We start from the raw sequence: 10,532 nt of genomic DNA, 5'->3' as shown, positions 1-10,532 counted from the left end.
GAAAACCTTTATTTTCGCCCACTCATTACCTTTTCTTTTTCGCCCCTCCATGACTTAGTTAGCTGAATCTTCAAGGCGCATGAGGGATTTTGACATTTCCCCCAAATAAATGTAGGAGCTTATTTCCGATTGTGTAATAAGTACCCTAACTAGATATGACTGCTTTATTTATGTCATACTGTTGTCTAAGCTTTGACTACTTACACTTTATGGGTTCTTCCCACTACTGCGTACACTCTTTAATAATTAAATAAGTTCCAACTTCGCTTAAAATTTATTCACATTTTTCGCATCACTACACAAAAATGGTTACGTCACCTTCGGTGTCGGCCATCATGCCTTGACTCCGGTCAAGGTGTGTCATTCAACCAATATTTTCTTTTAAAAAAAAAACCAATATTTTCTTTAAAAAAAAAAAAACCAATCTTTTATTATTTTTATAAAATAAAAATATTAATTTTTTAATACGAATTACCTGAGCTATTCAGTTTAGGTGTGGAGATGCACTTGAGTAGTTACAGTTCACTGCAGACAGTTATTGTGTCATTTAAGGGGATTGAGAATTGCCTATTGCCCAAGTGGCCTTACAACATTGGAAGTGCTCTTATTCTCTTCATCTGTCTCTGCAATTTCAACATCTCTCTCTCTCTCTCTCTCTCTCTCTCTCTCTCTCTCTCTCTCTCTCATATTGAACTTTGGGTTGGGATCAAATGACCAATTTTCCACTGTGAGTAAATAGGTTACTTTTGTTCTTTTATTAGGAGAATAACTTATATCCATTGTACATTAACATTGTGACATTTTGTATCAATAAAAGAATGATATGTGCAAATCCGCTCCTTCTAACGTTGTGTTATTAACACAAAACACTACTATTATATTGACAGGATACCAATGTCATATGAATTAATCTTCTTTACTAGGGTTTTTCTATAGGAAGGACTTTTGGAATTTTGATGAGACGAGCTTGAGGCTTTGGGTGAGATCCATTTGCTTTCGTTAGCAAGAGCAAGACGACAGTTCGGTGACATTAATTTTTGGACACTGTAAGAGCAGTTCCACCCCTAACACAAATGCGTCAGCAGCCAGCACATTTATCCATTTAGTGACAGCGATAAACCTCAATGAATAGTAATAGGCCAAATGCATCTCCACCTCTAAAAAAATACACTAGCACAAAGTCTAAAAATGCGTTGGCACAAACAATCTCAACCATTACAAAATGAGCTGGCACCCAACCCATTTTAAATTTTTTTAAATTTTTTTATAAAAGAATAAATAAATAAAATAGTTTTAATTTCGGATGGGATTTTTAACCAATCTCTGCACGCCACGTGTCATTATCCGAACGTACTATTTTATGAATAGATTTCCGCTAAGATTTGCAACCAATCTCGACGTGCCACGTGTCACTATCTGTTTACAATAATTTAGATAAGATTACGATAAGATTTTCAACCAATCTTATTACGCCACATGTCATTATCTGAACGTACTATTTTGTTGATAGATTTCCGATAAGATTTTCAACCAATCCTAATTTCCGATAAGATTTTCAACCAATCCTAACTCGCCACGTATCACTTCCTACTTGCAATAATTGATGTGGGTGGAATACATATAAATAAATAAAAATATTGTCACCTGATCCGCTAAACTTGTCCTACTACGCAGATTACCTGAAACATGAAAGATGGCGTTTTTCCAACAAGTAAAGGATGCGTTGAGTTTTTTCCAACGACCTTGAAGACCTTGACTACTTCTGGCGTCTTTTCCATGTACATCGCAAAACGCTTTCGTAATTTTACTCCACATTTCTCGCTTATCTATCTCATTACCCGTAATCGGGTCATGAGTTGTGTGACCCCAACATTCACACAACCACTACTAGAATTATGCTCATTGCACTCCATTTTTTGCACACCCTTTGCAATTGGTGGCCATAGATATAAAGATGCTACTTTTACTATTTTTTGGTGGCTTTACAGTGGGATGCCACTGATATCAGTGGCCTTAAAAAATCAGCCACCAATGATTGGTGTCTGTTAACTAACTTTATTTCTTAAAATTACTTTTCTTCTACTTTTTTATTCCATTATTTATTTTGTTGGTGCCTAAGTGGTGCTGGTTAATTTTTTTGTTTTCAAAGCTAGGATATATATATTGCTTCTCAGGACCTACAGATGCAAGTCAAATACAAAACGGAGACAGAGAGGCCAAAACCCATAGAAGGACAGAGCCTTGGATCCTAATCGCATCTCTCGGCCATTATTGCATCAGTGATGAAGTCAGGCGGTTCCGCAAACCAGTCGCACTCACAGGATGTGGACAGGGCGTAGCGGCCAAGACTGTGAGCGGCCTCGTTTAGTTGGCGACGAGCGTGGGCAGCGGAAGCTCCACTCCCACGATGCTGGTTATCTGCTTCTCATACCTCGCCCTTTCAATTTCTCAACAAATTAAGCTCCTCGGTTCATTATTTATTTTCAATTGGGTTTTGTACAATCAATTTGGGGCTGCAGCACATTAAATTGATTTTGGGGAGTAAAAACAGGTAATTTTGTGTTTCTTATATTTAATATTCAGCATATTTAAGATCCAACTTTTCAATTTGTTTATTAAGTCTTCGAATCTTTGGAGTTTTTAGAAGTTGGGTTTGAAGTGCTTCTTCTATCTGTTCAAGTTGGATCAAACTGGAAACCATACAGGGTTTAAGCTTATTATTGTTCTTGCAAATATAAGCTAGGTGTTCGTTTCTTGTTATATAAATATACCGATTCCTTTACTGTTTCAACGAAAGCACGAGTTAGGCAAATCGCAGCTATGTTTTTTTTTACAAACTACTATCCTTACAGTAGTAGAAACTGAAAGAAAAGGGATATAAGTAGAAATATCTATGTAAAGTTCCACTCTTGGTTAAGCTTATGCTATAAGGATATCGCATTTTGTGTGTATGTTCTGTAAACACCATAAACACAAAAAGGGACTTTGGTAAAGAAAGTCTGGCTTATTGAAACATGCCTATGAACGAACTTGCATATGATATTTTGTGTGTTTTTAAGTTTTGGTATGCTTTTTAGCTGATACCTACTACCACTGCATGAAAACTAATAGTTAAGCTAGATTCCATTCTTCGTTATGTGGTCTACACCTTAAAAACAATGTTATTATTAGTGGATGAGGAAGCGACATGACCTATGTTGGACAACTCCCTGCTGTTTACCTACGTGCATTCATTTTATCTCGTCAATAGATATAACTATGCGATGTCCCCTCATTAGAGCTTTTGCACCGCTCTCCAAGTGTTATGGATTAACATTCAATAATCCCATGGGCTGTTCGACATGTCTTTGCTAAAGAACTCTTCTTTCTTCAGTCACATAGTTACGCATATTCATTAGCTAAATTATGAGTGAATGACAGTTGATATACATTAATTAGATGTGTATTATTTATATGAAATATAAACATAATATCACATGGCAGTGCGACAAGCATACTTCAAAATTTTAGAAGCACATGTTAAAAACAACACACTCTAATTTTGGATAGATTTTTTTCAGTGTGTCCGTGTTCCAGGAAAAGGTATTTTTCCATCTTATATGTCAAGAACCAGCTTAAGGTCGAAGTAAGCATCTTTAATGGTTCTATTTGACAGCCTAAGTCTTCATATTCCAGGTTTGCCTACTAACTGTTTGTAGGCAATGACTTTTTCGTCTAGCAGATGCAGACATCCTTAGCTTGAGTCTGCATTGTTTTTTTTTACCAGTTGCGGGGGGTGAGCAGACCCATATGGTATATTCCTCCATAGATGACATAGATGATCTAATAACAGCTAGAAGTAATAATCAAAGAGCGGTAGAGAGCTGCAATATCTCTCTCTAACTTCAAGGAGGCTTTTATTGGCATAAACACATTCTCTTTATCAATGAATGTTGGGGTCTCCCTTTTGCTGCTCTCACCTGAGACAGTAGTCTAAGCACTACAATTTTTTTGGCGTATATCGGAACCCTGTTTTTATCATGAAGTATTTGCTTCTATTTATTGCTTGGTTTTCTTCTGATTGCCACTTTTTAGTCCATTCTTGGGTACATAAACTGATCTCCTAATAGGGGCATCACCTGAAAAAACATCACATAATTTGATTTCAGTTCAATGTTTGGTTCATTGTTCGGGGTTGTTATTGTCAATGTAGAAGTTTTGTTCTCTGTTTGAGGTTCTGAATTATTTTGATAGAAAGTTTCGAGCCTTATGACTTACGATGAAAGAATAATTTTTAACTATTTTCATATGATGTAATTTCTGTTCTTGCAGTTTGTTAGGAGCAAGGTTGGTTGTTGAACCACCATTTGTGAGAGTTCGTGTGTCACCTAACAACAAAGAAAGTCTTCACACCAAATGGATGGGAATCAGTAAACCATTTGGAAACCTAAAACTCATTTCCTTGGTAATCTCCTTGAATTTGTGAATTAGTATTGTTATTATTATTATTATAATTTTGGCCCACAAAGAGAGTTTGATACTAAGAAAATGAGAAGCTTATGAAACCACAACAGGGTATAAAAGTGATAATGGTGGTTGGGGTGTTAAAAATTGCATATTCCTTTCTGTTTTGATTAAAATGGTTCTTCAACCATTTCAATAAAATGTGCTATACATGCTTAGGTACTCATTTCTCTACACTTTTCGAAGATCTTATAAATCTTTTCCTATATTGAAGCTTATGTCTAATATGAATATAGGTTACAATCCCTTATCTCACTGTTGGATTTGCCATTCAATTGCTTTTCTGACTATTGTATTTTCCATAGGGTTTGGGTGCGCAATTACAGGGAGAGAGAGAAAGGGTGCGTGCAGTCATTTTTAGGCACCTTATTGTTCCAATTTTGGAAACTATTAATTATATTCAGTCATGATGGACAAAAGTTGGGCCAATTTGAATCCGTTTACAGAGGATTACAGAACAGGACTAGAAAAATTTATCTCAAACTCATTGCAAGTTTCTTCTCATGATGGCAACATCAAATGTCCATGTGCTAAATGCTTGAATAGGTTTTGGTTGAGTAACAATGAAGTCGAAGTGCATCTAATTGTTGAAGGTATGTACCGTTCATAATTGGAAGGCTCCTGAGTATGGCATGGAGAGACATTTGGTGACCCTCTTCCAAGTAGCCAAGCTGCACAACAAAGTGCTGCTGTTAATAATCCTCATTGTGAACTAGGCCCCTTGCTTGAAGATATTTTCTCTGGTCCCAGTGTAATGGGTGGCATGCCTATTAATAATCACAGCAAGCAGGAAGCTCCAATACCTGCATATGCACGTAAGTTTGAAGCCATGGTGCAAGGCGCCTACACGAAATTATATCTGGGTTGTGGTATGAAGAAAATGGATTTCCTAATACAAGTATTTCAAAACAAGTGCTTATATGGGTGTAGCGAAAGTGCAGTGCAAGCTAATCTTCAGCTTTTCAAACATATACTCCTAAATGGTCATTCTTTACCGAAGAAGGTGATGAGTACAAAGGGATTGCTGAAAAATTTCATGTTGCCTCACCGAAAGATCCATGCATGTGAAAACGACTGCATGTTGTATTGGAAACATAACAGTGGTTTAGATGTTTGTCATACATATGGTGTGTCTAGATATACAACCGAGGTTGATGACACAGCACCAAGCACTAAAAAGAGAATTCCTCAGAAGGTGCTAACATATTTTCCTATTACACCTCACTTGCAAAGGCTTTACATGTCTCAACATACCATTGAAGATATGTGATGGCATGGGCTTTCTTGCCCCGAGGATGGCTTCTTAAGACATCCAACTGATTCCTTTGCATGGAAGCAATTAGATTTGAAATTTACAACATTTGGTGGCGAAATGCACAATGTACATCTTGGGTTGGCAAGTGGCAGATTCAACCCTTTTGGAAAATGCAGCATCAACTATAGCACCTGCCCAGTATTGTTGACCATATACAATTTACCACCTTGGTTATGTATGAAAGCACCGTTCATATTGATGACTTTGTTAATACCGGGAAAAGAATCTCCGGGAAATGATATTGATATATACCTTGAACCATTAATAGACGAGCTGAAGGTATTGTCGACCTCAGGGGTTCTCCCTTATGATACGTTTAGGCAAGAGACCTTCACCTTACGAGCAGCTGTTTTGTGGACTATTAGTGACTTCCCCGCCTATGGGAACTTGTTCGGCTGGAGCACACATGGGAAATTAGTCTGTCTTCATTGCAACTACAAGACTGAGTCGACATATCTAAAAAAAGGTAGGAAATATTGTTATATGGGTCACCGTCGTTTCTTGCCCATGTCACATGTTTTTGGTCAACAGAGGAAAGCCTTTAATCTTTCTAACGAAAGCAAGCACCTTCCCACTTGACCGGATGTCAATGCCTTCGGCGGTTGTCCATTTTACGATTCAAATATGGTAAGACCCCACGAAAAGAGGTTGGAGAAAAAAGACCACCACCTAGACCAACAGTTGGGCCATGGAAGAAACATAGTATTTTCTTCAAATTGCCGTATTGGGAACATCTTGTCCTTCGACACTGCCTTGATGTCATGCACATTGAAAAAAATATCACTGAAAGTTTGGTTGCAACTATGCTGGGTATCGTTGGGAAAAGCAAGGATAACTTGAATGCAAGGTTGGACCTGGAATTGATGGGCATAAAACCGGAGTTGCAAAGAAAATTTGTCAATGGAAAGCCAAAGATGCCTCCCGGTGCATATACTATGAAACCATTAGAGAAGGAATAGTTTTGCAAGGTTTTAGCCTTAATATAAGTGCCTGACAATTACTTGTCCAATATTTCACGGCTTGTGCATGTAAAGGAAAAGATCATAAGGGGACTTAAAAGTCATGATTGGCATGTTTTAATGCAGCAATTCCTTCCAATTGCCATACGCAAAAACCTCCCAACTGGGACTACACAAATATTAATGGAACTAAGTGCATTCTTCAGACATTTGTGTACTTAAAAAGGGTCAGTGAAGGGTTTTTGCAAACTTACACCCAAAATAGTTATGATCCTATGCCAATTGGAAAGGATATTACCCCCTGCATTCTTTGTCGTCAGTCTTCACCTCACAATACATCTTGCCGAGGAAGTTGCAACTGCAGGTCTGGTGCACTACAAATGGATATACCCAATTGAGAGGTATTCCTTAACTTTTAATATGTTTCTATGGGTATTACATATGTGCATTATACAATTTAGAACAGTAAAATTGATTTTGTACTTTTTAAATTAGGTACCTGCTGAAAATCGACCAAAGGGAAGTATGACCCAAGGATATCTGGTTGATGAGTGCTTGTATTTTTGTGCTATGTACTTGGAAGGCGTTGAGACACGTTTGAACCATCCAGGCCTAAATGCAGATAAAATACGTCCTGACCATGAGGGTGACTTTGACATATTTTGTGCCACCGGTCATTCACTTGGTATGCGGGAAGATTATCATCTTGACAACCACGATTGGGAGATTGCACGATCGTACAATTTAGCCAATTGGGATAAGTCAATGGCATATAGGAGGTGAATAAACTTAAATGTTATAGACTTCAGTTGAATGGCACCAAATTATGAAACTCTACTTGTGGTTATACAGAGTGACATTGACATTATTTTCACATACAAAAGTTACGTGGAGAATGCTCAAAAAACTCGAGGGAGGCATGTAACCATGCTACAAGCAGAGAAAGAAACTATTAAATCCTTCCAAGATTGGTTTGAAAAACACGTTAGTACGGAATAAGTTGATTTTGCGTATAATGGTTTCCTAGTTATCTTCCTATTCTTAACTATGCATATGAACCTGGGTGTAAATTGTGTAGGTTAATCAATTGCAACAATCAGGTGATCCAAGGGCAACTGACGACTTGGTGGCGTTTGCTAATGGATCTAGTAAGTGGTGTCGGAGATATAAGATTTTTGTATGTAATGGGTTCAGGTTCAAAGTAAGAGGCACACAATCCAATGGGAAATACCAAAACTATGGTGTTTTCCTATAGTCTGATGTTCCAAGTTATGCTGGCCCACTTGACCAGAACCCTGTTACTGGTTTGGTAGACTACTATGGGGTTCTGACTGATGTATTTGAAATCAAGTACCATATGGAACGCACAATGGTATTATTCAAGTGCAACTGGTTTGATGGCACTTCCAGAAATATTGGTGAGGGAGTAAAAACAGACAGATATGGCTTTAGATTGGTTAACTTCAATAAGATTTCGTCTGCGAGTGACCCGTTCATTCTCACATCACAAACACTACAAGTGTTCTATGTACAAGACCCAACAGATATTGAATGGCATGTTGCAATCAAAATGAGACCACGTGATTTCTTTGATATGTCCTCACCATATGATGATGATCCATGCGATAGAGAGGATGTAGAACATGCAACCGTTGATAATGATGAGGTTCAAGTTAGAATCGATATAGACGCCCAAGACTTCGAAGAATGACTGTAAAAGCATCTAATTTTTTATTAAGGTAATAGTTATAGGAAATATTGATTCGATGAAAGTGTTGTAGGATATGGAAATATTTGTACATTTTGACATTCATTCCTGAACCAAGCATTGCCCTGACTATTAGTTTTTTGATTCGGTATTATATGCAATATATTAAACTGGTGTCTTTATGTGGCAGCTTCAGGTAGGAAGGATGACTGGAATTGCACTGGAGCATGGGTTTGTCATAATTCAGATCAATATAGTATGTTCAAGCCTTCTGGACATAGCATCGATGCTTATTCGTGTTTTTATCTCGCACTTGATCATTGAGTAGTAAGAATATAATTGAGGTATGAAATGAATTGTGAATTAACCAGTAATATTGTCATGATATTTAATTAGCGCAATTGTAGCTGAATACATACAAATCAAACTGGTACACATTTTTTTAATTGCACAATACACAGAGTAGTCATACATGATATTGATTCCATAAACCATCCATACAGAAACAAAAATAACATAGCAGTCTATATAGTTACCAACTACCTAGGTTCAAAATATAAACATTCATATTTTCTGCGATGGTACAAACTGAGCAGGAATGTTTACATAAAGCAAAAGAGTAGAGATTTGTTTTTTAAAGGTTGATATCTTGCCTGCACAGGACATATGTGAATACTAATACCATAATATAACATCCATTCGCAGATAGGTTCAACTCTTCTTACCATAAGCGTCATCGGATGGTGATTTTGCATTCTGAATTTGAATGGGGATGACTTCCTGTTTTGCTTGACCTGTAGCATGATTCATCCAATCACAATGTTCTTGACCCACATATTGGCACACAGCACACTCCTTAACAGCTTTGTAACTTTTTTGAGGATGACGAGTCCTCGCAGTACTGGTACAATCAGAATCAGAATCGAAGTGTACATCATTGCAAATCTCAATAGGATCAAAGCGGTATGAATCACCTGGGAAAAAAGATGATATTATTTTCATTGTGTCACCACTGATGGATCATTAATTTGTCAGTATCACCACTGATGCAAGGTTGCTTTCCACTGCTACCATGCTTCACGTAGCCGATTTCGTTGGACCAGGGTGGAATCACGTTCACACCGAAACCTGGAAGATCAGATGGAAAGTGCTCATCTTTCAAGATCACATTTTTTGTTGCCTCATCATAATGAGGATAGTAAATATTGATCAAGGGATTAGGTGATTGAGGAGGGTAAACAGGCATGTTAGAGCCATGCGAAAACTCGTTCCATTTACCCCAAGTAGCAGTTGTCTTTGCAGGGGATTTGAACTGCTGATTGGTACCTGACTCCAGTGTGGGTTTTGCTCGTACTTGAATTCAACGTGAAAGTTAGCCTCTAAGTAACGCCAAAAATCAGGATCTTCATGATTGGCAGTGAGCACAAGGACAAGGTTTTCTTGGGTGTGTTTTTTGTTGGGGCAAGCATCATGGGACTAAGCACTTCATGATCCACTGCAGGAACAAGGGGTTCACTTGTGTTACAAAATAACTATCTGCGAGCGTTTGGGAATAAAGGGGCCATTGGTGATTAGGTATGAATTTGAGAGTATTTGAAACTGATGTAAGTCCAAAAACCTCTTAAAGGTTGATATTTATAATTGAGATGGAGGGCAGGGCACTTGTAAGTTCACACCCACTTAGTGGATTAACATTTAATTAGGGTGTTAACAATTAATAGTCCCAGGATTCTCCTTACAAAAGCACTGAACTGTGACCACACAATGCATATGCCAATCTCATCAACCATGAATTCCAAATCTGCCACCTCACAGACTGATCAATTATTTAATGGGTTGCCAATTATTTTATTTGGTAATACCAACACCTAGCCATTTTATGTGGCTACCTGCTGACCTCCATAAGTGTATTTGAATTAAATAATGGTTTTACTAGGGATTACTAGGCGGGAGGACTTCCCACTCACCTTAAGTATCTGCAAAAATTTGAAGATGCTACTCTCAAATAGGAAACATGTTTGGATTCATTTAATTCACTTTACTTATT

The 10,532-nt window shown here is 37.6% G+C and overlaps 2 long non-coding RNA genes across 4 annotated transcripts; one reads left to right on the top strand and one right to left on the bottom strand.

Moving 5' to 3' along the window:
* The first annotated feature begins 2,190 nt into the window (after window positions 1-2,190).
* LOC139193843 (uncharacterized) lies at window positions 2,191-9,329 on the top strand. 3 transcript variants are annotated; one of them, XR_011578348.1, is made up of 7 exons: window positions 2,191-2,551; window positions 4,312-4,444; window positions 4,809-7,178; window positions 7,273-7,761; window positions 7,856-8,516; window positions 8,676-8,829; window positions 9,191-9,329. It is a non-coding gene; the product is annotated as an uncharacterized lncRNA (long non-coding RNA). The 3 variants fall into 3 exon arrangements; XR_011578349.1 differs by having other exon boundaries at window positions 7,273-8,516; window positions 8,676-8,741; XR_011578347.1 differs by having other exon boundaries at window positions 7,273-8,516.
* LOC139193844 (uncharacterized) lies at window positions 8,902-10,186 on the bottom strand. Its single transcript, XR_011578350.1, has 2 exons — window positions 9,764-10,186; window positions 8,902-9,613 (listed from the first exon to the last, which is right to left on the bottom strand). It is a non-coding gene; the product is annotated as an uncharacterized lncRNA (long non-coding RNA).
* Between the last annotated feature and the right edge of the window lie 346 nt (window positions 10,187-10,532).

This window comes from Malus domestica, chromosome 17 (assembly GCF_042453785.1).
Source record: "Malus domestica chromosome 17, GDT2T_hap1".
Classification (NCBI taxonomy): domain Eukaryota; kingdom Viridiplantae; phylum Streptophyta; class Magnoliopsida; order Rosales; family Rosaceae; genus Malus; species Malus domestica.
This window is presented reverse-complemented; position numbering and strand designations above follow the sequence as displayed.